We start from the raw sequence: 13,576 nt of genomic DNA, 5'->3' as shown, positions 1-13,576 counted from the left end.
TTACAATAGCCAGGTCATGGAAGCAACCTAAGTGTCTATCGACAGATGAATGGATAAAGAAGATGGCACATATATACAATGGAATATTACTCAGCCATAAAAAGGAACGAAATTGAGTCATTTGTAGAGACGTGGATGGATCTAGAGACTGTCATACAGAGTGAAGTAAGAAAGAGAAGAACAGATATCATATATTAACACATATATGTGGAACTAGAAAAATGTTACAGATGAACCGGTTTGCAGGGCAGAAATTGAGACACAGATGTAGAGAACAAAAATATGGACACCAAGGGGGGAAAGTGGCAGGGGGCGGGGGTGGTGGTGGGATGAATTGGGCAATTGGGATTGACATGTATACACTGATGTGTATAAAATTGATGACTAATAAGAACCTGCTGTATAAAAAAATAAATAAAATAAAATTCAAAGAAAATTTTTTTCTTTTTATACAGCATTGTCCATTATTTCACTTGGTAGAGTCATTCATGTTCTCTCGTCTGCCATCATGCAGGAAAAAGAAGTCTTACCACTTCGCAAAAGAGGATTCTAAGGACGAGGGAGAAGAAGCCAGCTCCCAGGCACACAGATGCTGACACTGTCACAGCAGTTAAATGAGTCCACCGAGAGCACTGCTCATAGAAGCATCCCCAGGGCCAGGCCTCACCTAGCAGGTTGTTTACCATGGCCACTGTGGGCAGGGTGGCCAGGAGAAGTCTCTGATTTATGGTCAAGGAGGGTGAAGTATCCCCAACAGCCTTCTATCATTCCAAGTCTGCTCTTCCCCTACCAAACTTATGTCCCACTGTGCATACCATCACTTTCCAGTTCTCAAGAGCATGGCTTGGGACACAGCAGGAGGACAAGGCCAGTCTAACTGGAGGCAGAACCATGAGCTTCTTTACAATTATGATCTACTCCAGAAAATGCTCTTTGCCCCTTCTCCTCGCATCCATCGGCACTTGCTGAGTTTCCGCTGGCCTCTCCTGGTTCCTGGCCTCCCATTTAGCAGCAGCCACCTAATGTCTAGCCTCTGGCCCTCCGGTGGCCAGCCTGATATTGGCCTGGGTGCCTGGGGAGGAAATCCCAGCCTGGGGAAGCGAAGAGCCACCTTTGGCTCCTTATCACTTCACTGTACTTGCTTTCAGGTCTCTGCCCAAGGAAGAGCAATAGATGAAGTTGAGCCGAGCGCTCAGACTCACTACCTTCATCGTCTCGACAGCTCATAACTTATTTACTGAATGCTTACTTTACAGTAGGCCCTGTGCCACATTCTTAACATTCAGTAATTCATCTAATTCTCAAGCCAACTCTGGAGTTAAGTGAGGTTAACTCACTTACCCAAGGTCCTCTATTGGTAAGTGGTGCTGGGATTCAGACTGGATCCGTCTGATTCTAGAGACCATGATCCTAACCCCCTTATAGTACTTTATAACCTGAAGTGACCATTTGAATAATCTAATTTAATACTCTCCTTTTGCAAAGAGGGAAACTGAGACTCAGAGAGGAAAAGCAATTGGCCCAAGGTCACACGGCTTATCGGTGGCAGTGCCAAGCTTGCATGATTTTCCCCTTGATGTCCCAGGAGCAATAGGCAGGTGTGGAAGCCCTCTCTGTATCTTCCAAGGGTCTGGCTCTGGATGAACCACATTCTTTTGTCTGGACAGTTTGAAATCTTTTTCAACCACCCCCCTTCTAGGAACCTGAGTGCTTTCATTGATGAAAAGAACCTGTTTCTCCACCAGAGAGAAGAGAGTACAGGCTGGGGGAGAGTCCCACAACATTGCCCCTATGAAGCCCTGACGCCAGCCAGATTCTAGACACACAGGATCAAGAGAGCCCAGAACCAGGCGTTCTTCTTCACGTCTCCTACACACCCAGTGGGAAGAGGAAGCAAATTCCCTGCCTCCTTCTCTGGATCCTCCCCCAGCTGCCTGCCTGCCGCCTACCCACAGGGCTGTGGTCAGGCCAGCCTGGGAAGTATCAGATGCTGCTGGATTTCCATCTTCCTGTCCAGCATTGGAAGGCCCCTTCCCAGATCTTTGGGCAACAAGCGAATTTGGAGAAAACTGCAAAATTTGGCTCTCTTTTCTGAAATCCTGTGGAGTACCAAGCATGGAGTGAAAAATAGAGCTGAGCTGCCAGGCCATGGCACAGTCTAATTTAAAGATGAGAGCTCCATTTGGGGAAAAGTCAAGCTGTCCAAAATGAATGAAGCATGCCAACCTCCAAAGACAGACAAAGGGACAAGCAACGGCCTTTTCTTTCTACTGGGTTTTGTTGTTTGTGTTGCTGTGGTTTCATTATTACTTTCCTCCTGGATGCAATTGTTTGAAGAAGTTGGTCCCTGCCCAGAGGAGTGTGTAGTATAGATCAGAGGAGTATGTAGTATAGACTAGAAGGATATGGGTAGTGTTTATATGGGGTGGGGGAGGGCAAATAGGGGCCAGTTCAGGGAACAGCAGTGGTTCCATAGAGGAGGGATCTCATGAGACACAGTGTTTAAAAACATAGCTTCAGGGCTTCCCTGGTGGTGCAGTGGTTGAGACTCCGCCTGCCGATGCAGGGGACATGGGTTCATGCCCTGGTCTGGGAAGATCCCACATGCCGCGGAGAGGCTGGGCCCGCGAGCCATGGCTGCTGAGCCTGCGCGTCTGGAGCCTGTGCTCCACAACAGGAGAGGCCACAACAGTGAGAGGCCCGCGTACCACAAAAAAAAAAAAAAAAAAAACACAAAAACATAGCTCCAGGGCGAGCTGGAGGGACCCTCCCAGACCACCTAGCCCAGTGTCCTTATTCTACAAGTAAAGAAACTTGTAGAGACCAGCGAGGAGAGGGACCTGCCTGAGATCACATCACCAGTGAGTGGCAGCTACAATGTAGGAGCCAGAAAGAGCCTCCTGCTCAGGGAAAGTCTTGGTTTATTCAAAGTCTGACAATTGTCAGCCAGGAACCCCAGTGGGAAACTCCTCTCCAGTGTGAACACAGGGATCATCAGCCCCAACTGTCGATGGGGAGGGAACTGGAGATATTTCAGTGGGCTGATTTGGGCATATTCCCAGGGTCTTAACGGCCCACATCCCACCTCTAGGGGTTCTTCCCTTGGTTTGTCCTGGGCTCTGACCTCTTGCGGTACAGCATCCATCACACTGTTCTGCACTCCTGTCATGTCTGTCTCCCCCATCAGACTGCGAGCTTCTGAAGGCCATCTTCATGGTGCCAGCACCATGTGACGTGGTGACACTCAGTAAATGTTTGTTGAATGAATGAACAAATAAGTGGATAGATATGTGTGTGTTAAGATGGATGAATGGATAAGCAAACCAGTACTTTCCCAGTGAACAAAATCTCAGGTCAATTGTAGAAAGTTCCCAACATCTGGAAATAAAAGGTGGATGTTTAAATCTGAGCTCACTACTTACCAGCCATAGGACCTTATGCAGGTCTCTCAGACCATGCCTGGCACTTGGCAATGGCTGCACTCACCATGTGCCAGTCCCTTTATTAAATGCCTCACCCACATTGCCTCATTCGAAACTCACAAATAACTAATAAATTAAGCGCTATTGTCCCTATTTTACAGATAAAAAAACAAAGGTGCAACAAGGTTAAGAAACAGTGACGTACTCCCTGAAATTAAGGTTCAATATTATGTACTGTCTCAGTGTCTGGTGAAATTAAGAGGGCCCCAGGTGTCCAAACAGCAAGCTTCCCTCTCCACTCTGCTCTTGGGGATAAAGTTCTCTAGTCTATGGGAAGGTCTATCAGATGTGCAATTCTGACTTATCCCCAGATAGCAGGTTACAGTTCCCTGCCAGCCCGCAGAATTATTCACACAAGCCAGTCACATTGTCCCGTAGGAACCCGGAGAACCACACCCTGCTGACACTGCAAAGCCTGCCTCCCACAACCCCCAGTTGTTCACCCTGCTCCCGAGTGGAACCCCCGTGTGGCCCGGATGGTGTAGGGTGTCCTCCCCAGGCTGTCAGTAAAGCTGACTTGAAAATGACTGTTGATCTCATCCGCCTTGTGTTGGGTATTATGTGTTCCTTCTATCCCCATAACCCTAGGATGGTAATCTCTCCCTCACTGATGGGGTGAAGAGGAGGCAATTAAAATGGAAACTTGCCCATGGTCACACAGCTAGTGAGCCACAATGCTGGGACTTGAACCCTAGCATCTGGCGCCAGAGCCTACAGCCTTTACTTTTGTGCCAAACTGCTCACCATAGGCATTCGATCATTACGATCCCACTAGTCTGTAAGCATCATAGGGTCAAGGGCAGTGTCTTGTTCATAACAGCATCCTTAGAGTCTAGCATAGTGCCAGGAGTATTAAGGGACTCGATAAAGTTTTGTTAAGTAAGTGGATAAACGAACCTAACATTTCTGAACTTCCATTTCCTCACCTGAAAAATCAGAATAATCAAAACGGGAATAAAGACACAGACCTACTTGAGAATGGACTTGAGGATATGGGGAGGGGGAAGGGTAAGCTGTGACAAAGCGAAAGAGAGGCATGGACATATATACACTACCAAACGTAAGGTAGATAGATAGTGGGAAGCAGCCGCATAGCACAGGGAGATCAGCTCGGTGCTTTTTCACCGCCTGGAGGGGTGGGATGGGGAGGGTGGGAGGGAGGGAGATGCATGAGGGAAGGGATGTGGGAACAGATGTATATGTATGACTGATTCACTTTGTTATAAAGCAGAAACTAATAAAAAAAAATCAGAATAATCATCTCCATTTACCTTGCTAAAGACAGTTTTTATCAAAGAGAATAAAATCATTAGTTTGGGAACCAGACGTCCTGGGTTTAAATCCAGGTTCCACCAACCACATAACCTTGGGTAAGGCCCTCAACACTCTGTGACTCAGTTCTGCCATAATAAAATAGGATCTACTTCGTGGGGCTTCCATAAGGTCGAAATGAATTCACATATATGAACACTGAATAATATTAGTCATTGCTGTTGGTTTATGGATTAGAATGCATATGGAAAAGACTCCAGGGGAACTGTGGAATGGATGGTTTGTCTTTGGTGACCTCCTCCCTCTACTGCCAACTCCCTGTGGTGAGCACTGCTGGCCATCTGTCCAGTATCCATTCTGTTCCTTCTTTCTTTCTTCCTTCCTAACAGAACCCCACTTTTGTCGAGGAATTTACCTCTGCCCTGCATGACCCAAGGGAAGATGGCCCCATTCCCAGCCAGGAACAGATTATGACTAGTATTGTCCATTGTGGTAATTTTATTTCCTTTGCCAGTGATTGGTATAGGAGAGGGCATGTGACCCAGTTCTGCCCAATGAAAAATGAGGAGAGGTGCTCAGGGGTTTCCTGTTTTTACTCTGGATGTTTCCATGGCTGGATGAGACAAGTGGAGCTTCAGCTGCCACCTTGTAGCAGCCTGAGGACAACGAGGGAAGAGGCAGGGGAGCAGCTGAGTCATCAAGACCTCTGTCTGATGTTCCTCCACCTGTAGGCTTAGTATTTTGTGATGGATAGTTCATTCAGTCATTATTTAAGTCCATCTGGGTCCCGTTTCCTGGTGCTTGCAGACGAGGTGTCACCATTGATGTCATTCTTCTTATACTTGGCACCCTCCTGCTCTTCCTATTTCAATCAATTGTTCTCAATTTTCTTCTCAATCTCGCATCACTTTTTTAGTGCAGCTATTTTTTAATTTCCCTTTTTCTCTCTCTCCTCTCTCTCTCTCTGTTTCTCCCACTCTCTTTTTCTAGACCTTAAACTTTGGGAGAGAAGGGAAGGTGTCTGCTCTACTTGCCATTATATCTCCAGGGCCTAGATCAGTGTCCTGGACAGAGCAAACACTCAATAGATATTTGTTGAATAAATGAATGAACTAATCTCTTAGTCTTCTCGTTGTTATTAGATAAGACTGGATAAAATCACCATTCCAGGGGAACTTGCTTTTGAATAGGAAATTCTAGGAGGTTCACCAGAAAATTCTTATTAAGTTTTATGAGATATTATTAAAGGTCATCTTGAGGAAATGACATTGTCGTATTTTGGATTATGCTTCCAATTTTGGCAGGTTGAGTAACGTAGACAAATATTCTCTCTGAGGAGAATTCAAAAAACTGGACAAAATATTTTCCAAAAATCAGCTTGAAAGTATGGGAAAGCTATTAAAATAGTAAAAAATGACCAGACTGAGGTATGAAAGGGGAAGGAGTTCCAGAAAGGAGAGCTTGGCATTTGGGGCATTTGCAAATGATGCAGCTGAGAAACTGGGAAACATTTTTGACAATATTTGTGGGTGGGGGAAAAAGTTGTAGTTCAGGGTCTGCAGAAGTGGGGATCATGGTGAACCTCTAACATGTTTAAACCCTAAAGGGCTGTACCCTAAGAGTAAAGGGGAATTATCAGTAAACCAGCCTTCCCATAGGGGTACCCAAGGAAGTCTCGATCCCAAAACATACTTACAGTATTAACAGTGTTCATGTGACTGAATGGCCTTGGGAGCCTAGCAGAAGCAAATAATGCTTTTTGGAAGATAAAATTTAAGTTCTCAATCTAATTTTACAAACAGTTTTCAAGTATGACGGCCTATGTACAATCAAAGATAACCAGTCCCATGAGCAGACAAGACATTATATGTGAGGATCAGGAGTAACAATGCATGGTAGAAACAGACTATAATGACTCTGGTTGAGCAAACCCAGACTTTAAAATAATGATTCTTCTGGTGTTTGAGGAGATAAAAGACAAGATTTAAAATTTTAACAGAGAACTCTAAAGAACCAAATAGAAATTCTCAAAATAAATAACTGAAAGTAAGAACTTAAAGGATAGGTTTTGAGTCAGCTAAGGAAAGACTTATAAACTGGAATATAAGGCAGAAAAAATCCAGAATGAACCAAAAGGAGAAAAAATAATTGAAAAATGCAAAGAGAAGATAAGAGATATGAAGAAAACTATCTTAGTCCTCAGGCTGCTATAACAAAAATACCATAGACCGAGTAGCTTAAACAACAAACATTTATTTCTCACAGTTCTGGAAGCTGGGAAGTCTGAGATCAAGGCACCAGGAGATTTGGTGTCTGGTGAGGACCTGCTTCCTGTTTCATAGATGGTACCTTCTTACCCTGTCCTTACAGGGCAGAAGGAGCAAGAGAACTCTCTGAGGTCTCTTTTATAAAGGCACTAATCCCATTCATGAGGGCTCCACAGTTGACCTAATCACCTCCCAAAGGCCCCACCTCCTAATACCATGATGCACTGGGGGTTAGGATCTCAACAAACGAATTTTGAGAGGACACAACATTCAGTCTATAAGAGATACAGTGATAAATTCTAATACATGTTTATTGGAGTCCCCATGGTAAAGGAGAGATAAAATGGGATGGACACAATGTTTGAAGAAGTAATGGCTTATGTTTCCTCACACTGCTGAATGGCTTAAATTCATAGGTAAAAGAAGCCAAATTTACCTCAGGAGGATAAATAAAAATAAATCTACACTGTAGCAAAACTTCTTAAAGCCAAAATGAAAAGGAAACATCTTAAAGGCAGCTATAGGAAAATTAGACATTTTAACCTTCAAAGAAGAAATGATTAAACTGAAAGTGACTTCTCATCAGAAACAGCAAGAATCAGAAGACAATGGCATCATAATTTCAATGTGATGGAAGAAAAAACTAATGCCCAGAGAAAACGTCCTTTAGGAATAAAAATGAAATAATGTTCCTTTCATACAAACAAGAACGGACAGAATTTGACACAAGAAAATCCACTCCTAAAGGAAATACTAAATGGTATTCTTCTGGCCAGAAGGAAAACGATTCCATGTGGAAAGACAAAGATGCAGGAAAAGCAACAAAGATGGTAAGTATGTGGATAAATCTAAATAATGACTGGCTGTAAGAAAATAAAGTCTCATGGTGTTTAAAATATAAAAAGAATTAAAATAAAATCAACTGTATATAAATCAGGAGTAGAGCAGCTGCAGTGCAAATGTTCTGAGGCCCTTGTGTTGTCTGAGGGGGTAAAAGCACTTCTTAATGTTGACTTTCATAAATCAAAGATGCATGCTGGAATCTCTGGGGAATTATTAACAAATAGCAAATGACATTACTTCCCACCTAACAGAGGGGGAAATAGAATAATTACAAATAACCTACCCAGAAGAAATCAAGAAGTAAAAAAGAAAAAGGAACATAAATCAGACAGGACAAATAGAAGGAAAATACAAAGATAGCAGATTTAAACTCAAGTATAGTGACAATTAAATTAAATGTAAATTGACCAAGTGCTCTAATTAAAAAACAGTTTAACGGATTAAACTTAAAAACAACTTAACGCTGCTGACGTGAGATAGGTCTAAAACATCAAGATACAGAAAGGTTGAAAGCAAAAGAATGGAAAATGATATTCCATGCAAACACTAACCAAAAGAAAACCTGTGTAGCTATGTCAATATCAGACAAAGTAGATATTAAGGGAAAAAGCACTCCTAAAGATAAAGACACCTGAAAGGTTCAAGTCATTAAGAAGATATGACAGTTCTAAACTTGTATGTACCTGATGATTTAGCCTCAAAATCTATAAATCGAAAACTGACAGTTACAAGGAGGGATACATGATTGTACAATCATTGTGGGAGATTATTTTTGTTTTTATTTTTATAAAAGCAAATAGCACTTACGACATACCAGGGACTTTTCCAAACACTTTACATGTGTTAGCTCATTTAATCCTCACAGTAGCTACACGAGGTAGGTGAGAATTCCGAAACATCAAGAGCTTAAGTAAGTCACCCGAAGTCACTGAATTACTAAATGTCAGGGCTGAGATTTGAAACCAAGCATTCCAGCTCTGGAGTCTTACTGAAAGGTAGTGGGAGGCATTAACACTGCTCTTTCAGTAACTGACAAAACATGCGGGCAAAACTCAACCAGAGTAGGAGATTTGAGTAGAGTCACATGATTCTCCATTACTGTAGCTCTTCTCAGCCCAAGTTTTATGGCACAATTATGAAGCTGGTGCTATCTGGTAGTGGCTTGTTGTGAGGTTGAAATGAGATTGCACATGTTTATAAACTGGAAAACGCTGTACAAATATTAGTTCTATTGTTTGACTCTTGGTCTTCTATGTCTACTTTTTTATTTTTTGACAGTTTTATGGGTTTGTCATATCTACTTTTTATTGTAATCTCTTCAGATCCCTATTATAAAAAGGTAGAGTATAAACAATTAAATTATTGTTGTATCACTGTTTATGCAGTTGGGTATAAAAATGTTTTGACTATATAGAATCTGAATTAAACTTAATAAAAGGTCATTTGCTGATGGTTCTTTGGCATTTGGGGCATTTTTTTTTTTTTGAGCCCGCACATATGTGATTCAGGCTCTGGTATATCCCTTCAGGCTTGCTGAAAGATGGTATGACAAGAGAGCTAGTGTGGGACCTCATGCAAGTCACTGACCTTTGGGCCTCCGTGTCCTCGTTCATCCAATAATCATGCCACTCTAAATGACCCCCTGCCCTGACAGGGCATCAGGAAGGGTTAGAGAGGACATAATTGGGAAAGCTCTTTGAATTATACACAGAGCTAAACAAATGTCAGGCATTGTGAAGAATCTCAGATGGTGCAGATAGCTCAACTAGTCTGTTTTAATGCCATTTCATATGTTGTTAATAATAAAAGCTAACATTTATTGAGAGCTTGCCATGTGGCAGGCACTGCGCCAAGCCGTTTATAGGCTGCATTCCATCCACTCCTCACAGCAACCCAAGAGGCAGAGTGGTCCAGGGCGCTGCAGCCAGACTGCCTGAGGCCATCTCCAGGCTCCACCACTTATCAGCTGGGTGTCCTTGAGCAAGTTTATGACTCTCCTTTGTGCCTCAGTTTCCTCAACTGTAAAATAAGGAATAATGAGAGCAACAACTTCATAGAGCTGTTGTGATGATTCAGTGAGTTAATAAATGTCAAGTGCTTAGAAGTGTGTCTGGCACTTGGTAAGTGGTCTCCAGGAGCTTGTTTTATCGTTTGCATTTTTTTTAATTAATTTTTTTTAATTTATTTTTTAAACATCTTTATTGGAGTATAATTGCTTTACAATGCTGTGTTAGTTTCTGCTGTATAACAAAGTGAATCAGCGATACATATGCATATATCCCCATATCTCTTCCCTCTTGCATCTCCCTCCCAGCCTTCCTATCCCCCCCCTCTAGGTGGTCACAAAGCACCGAGCTGATCTCCTGTGCTATGCAGCTGCTTCCCACTAGCTATCTATTTTACGTTTGGTAGTGTATATATGTCCATGCCACTCCCTCACTTCGTCCCAGCTTACCCTTCCCCCTCCCCGTGTCCTCAAGTCCATTCTCTACGTCTGTATCTTTATTCCTGTCCTGCCCCTAGGTTCTTCAGAACCATCTTTTTTTTTTTTAGATTCCATATATATGTGTTAGCATACGGTATTTGTTTTTCTCTTTCTGACTTACTTCACTCTGTATGACAGACCCTAGGTCCATCCAGCTCACTACAAATAACTCAATTTTGTTTCTTTTTATGGCTGAGTAATATTCCATTGTATATATGTGCCACATCTTCTTTATCCATTTCATTTGCATTTTACAGGTGGTGAAATGGTTGTAAGTAGCAAGTAACCAGCTGATGAAGGGCCAGATTGGAATTCTAACCCAGGTTTCTCCGAGCCCAGAGCCCACGTGTCTGACCACTACATTTCCTACCCCCACAGTCCCATGAGCAACTGCAGGGGTCACCAGCCATTTGCAAAGCCTGTTTTGAAGCTCTGCAAAGACCAAGGATGCTGCTATCTCCATTTTCCTTGCAACAATCCTCTGCATAATGCTTAATCTTTGGCCTTCACTGAGAGGGAAGTTCTTAAGAGGCCTTAAGCCCAGCACTTGCATCCATATTTTTCTCACTAATGCTCAGCAGAGAAAAAAAAAAATGCTCACGGAAGTATTTGTTACCCAAACATCAACTAAAACATCCACACTCACCATACCTATCTCCCCATCCCCAAACACCACCACTTGGCCTGTGCCTGTAGCTGCAAATTGCTTGGGAAATGTTTATTTCTGGTACATGCCTGAGGATGAGCAGCAGCTGGAGCAGTCTGGGGAAAACTTCCCCTGGCAAAGCGGGAGGTCGGTCCTCTTTGCAGAAATAAGCATAGACAAGCAGAGTCTCCAGGCAAGCACCCACTGGTGGATGCCCCAGCCTGGCTGGCATTGGATCATAGGGACAAGGGCAACCACTCAAGCCTGTGGCAGAAGAGGAGGGAGAGGGAGGTAGCATCCTTTTAACATTCTAGTCACTGGGTTGAGCAAGACTGGCTGGAGATAGAGATTAGATAGTGGGTTTTGTCAGTGGTCACGTTGTCACGAATGTTTTTTATGGTTTGTCTTGGGCTGTGCTCCCCTGTCTCTCCTCTTTAACTTTCAAGAGTAGTTATGCAACTTGTTAGGTTAAAGGTTGAGGACGTCAGCCCAGAGGGCTAGAACTGGCTCTCCGCTAAATGGGGAAATAGGATGCACTCATTTTTATCACCCTCTCAGCTGCCTTTCTGAGGGTCTGCCTTCTCCTCCTGGGCCCTCCAGCAGTATGAAAGCTAGTGCTCCTTACCTACATTCCCTACAAAATCATACTCCTTTCTCTTTCCTATTGAAGCTCCTATCCTGTTCAGTGACCTTGGGGAGGAAAATGATATGGTAAGTTCATACTATGGGTGAATGGCTGATGTTAGCTAATAGGTTTATTTACTTCCCAAGGGGAATTTTCTTTTCCAATGAGTATACCTGGAGCCACAAATTCAAATGGCAGCATTTTCGGCATTCCCACGCAGTCCAGATGCTTGGACAGATGTGAGACAGTCTGGAGGCAGTATAATTAGAGTGGTTTGGAGGCACTATCTGTGTTCCACCCATGTCCCCGGGTTCAAATCCGAATGCTGCCACTTTCTAGCTATGAAACTTGGGGCAAGTTGCTTCACCTGTCTAAACCATCTGCTTTATGTTGCAATCTGCGGAAGTAGACCCTGATGCAAGGATTTAAGTGCAAATGTTCGTGGGGTGGAGAAGGTAGGTGATCCCAGGAAGCACTGTCAAGGGAATGAGGAAGTAAGACAGGGATGGGAAGGATGTCTATACCGGGTGCAGTAGTGTGCAAGTGGCTACTGTGGGTAACAGGGGCTCAATTCCACTGGGCTCCCCAGGAGGCTGTAGAACATCTCAGGGTTGCCCCTCAGGAGGGGTGTCTTAGTCCATTTGGGTTGCTCTAACAAAAATGCCACAGACTGGGTGGCTTTTTTTTTTCCAAAAAATTTTAAAATTCATTTTATCGAAGTATAGTTGATTTACAGTGTTGTGTTCATCTCCACTGTACAGCACAGTGATTCAGTTATACATATATACACATTCTTTTTCATCTTCTTTTCCATCATGGTTTATCACAGGATATTGCATATAGTTCCCTGGACTGGGTGGCTTTTAAACAACAGAAATGTATTTCTCACAGTTCTGGAGGCTGGGAAGTCCAAGAACAAGGTGCTGGCAGATTCAGGGTCTGGTGAGGGCCTGCTTTCTGGTCCATAGATGACGGCTTCTAGCTGTAACCTTACATGGTGAGAAAAGGAAAGGGAACTCTCTGGGCTCACTTCCATAACGACACCAATCCTGTTCATGAGGGCTCTGCCCTCTGACCTAATCACTTCCAAAAGGCTCCATCTCCTAATACTATCAGCTTGGGGGTTAGGATTCAACATATGAATTTGGCTGGGGGGGGGACACAAATTTCAGCCCACAGCAGGGGGTGTGGGAGCTCTGGTATTCATCCACCAGCTCCTATCAGTCATTGGTTGAGGACTGCTCCCACTAATTCTGAAGCAAGCCCAGCCTGCTGTAAGAGCTCCAGGGGCCAGAGGACACCTTTGGGCTTGCAGGTGGAAGCAGTCACAGGAATGGTACGTGCTAAGCCCACACATTAGCGTATTGGCAGTGACTGTAACAGCATCCATTTGGTGGGAATAGAGAGACCCCCGAATGCTGAGGGATTGGATGAGATCGTGTCACCACTCAGCACAGTGCCTAAGTCCATGGTTAGTGATGGCCAGTGATGGCTTTTGGTCCTGTTATTCGCATGCTGGGCATGCTGAATACTAGCCACCAGATGGGAGAAACTGGTTTGTTTGGGAGAGAGGTAGGAAACTAAGTAAGGAAAGCAGGAGTAAGGCTTTGAAGGGCAGGCAGGGCATGGATTTGACCCAGTGGGCAACAGGGCCAGGGTGTGTGGGGCTCCTTGGTGAGCAGAAGGCCTGCCAAGGCCAAGGTGGGAAAAAGACAGCATCTTTATGGAAGCTCAAGGAATGCACACAGAAGCACATAACATCTTGGGGGGCCGTGAGGAGGTGTCTGAAAGATGATCTGTGAGGCAGTGGCATCTCCTCCACAGAACCTTCCTGAACTGGTCAAAGGGCCACAGGCGTCTGTCCTCCTGACTAGTTTGGATACAGACCTCCTTTACCCTCCTCCATCTCACTCAAAAACCTCTGAAGGCTTCTCATGACCTATCAAATGAAGACCA

This window comes from Mesoplodon mirus (genome assembly GCF_964341445.2).
Source record: "Mesoplodon mirus genome assembly, chromosome: 4".
Lineage (NCBI taxonomy): Eukaryota > Metazoa > Chordata > Mammalia > Artiodactyla > Ziphiidae > Mesoplodon > Mesoplodon mirus.
Note: the sequence above shows the minus strand (reverse complement) of the source record.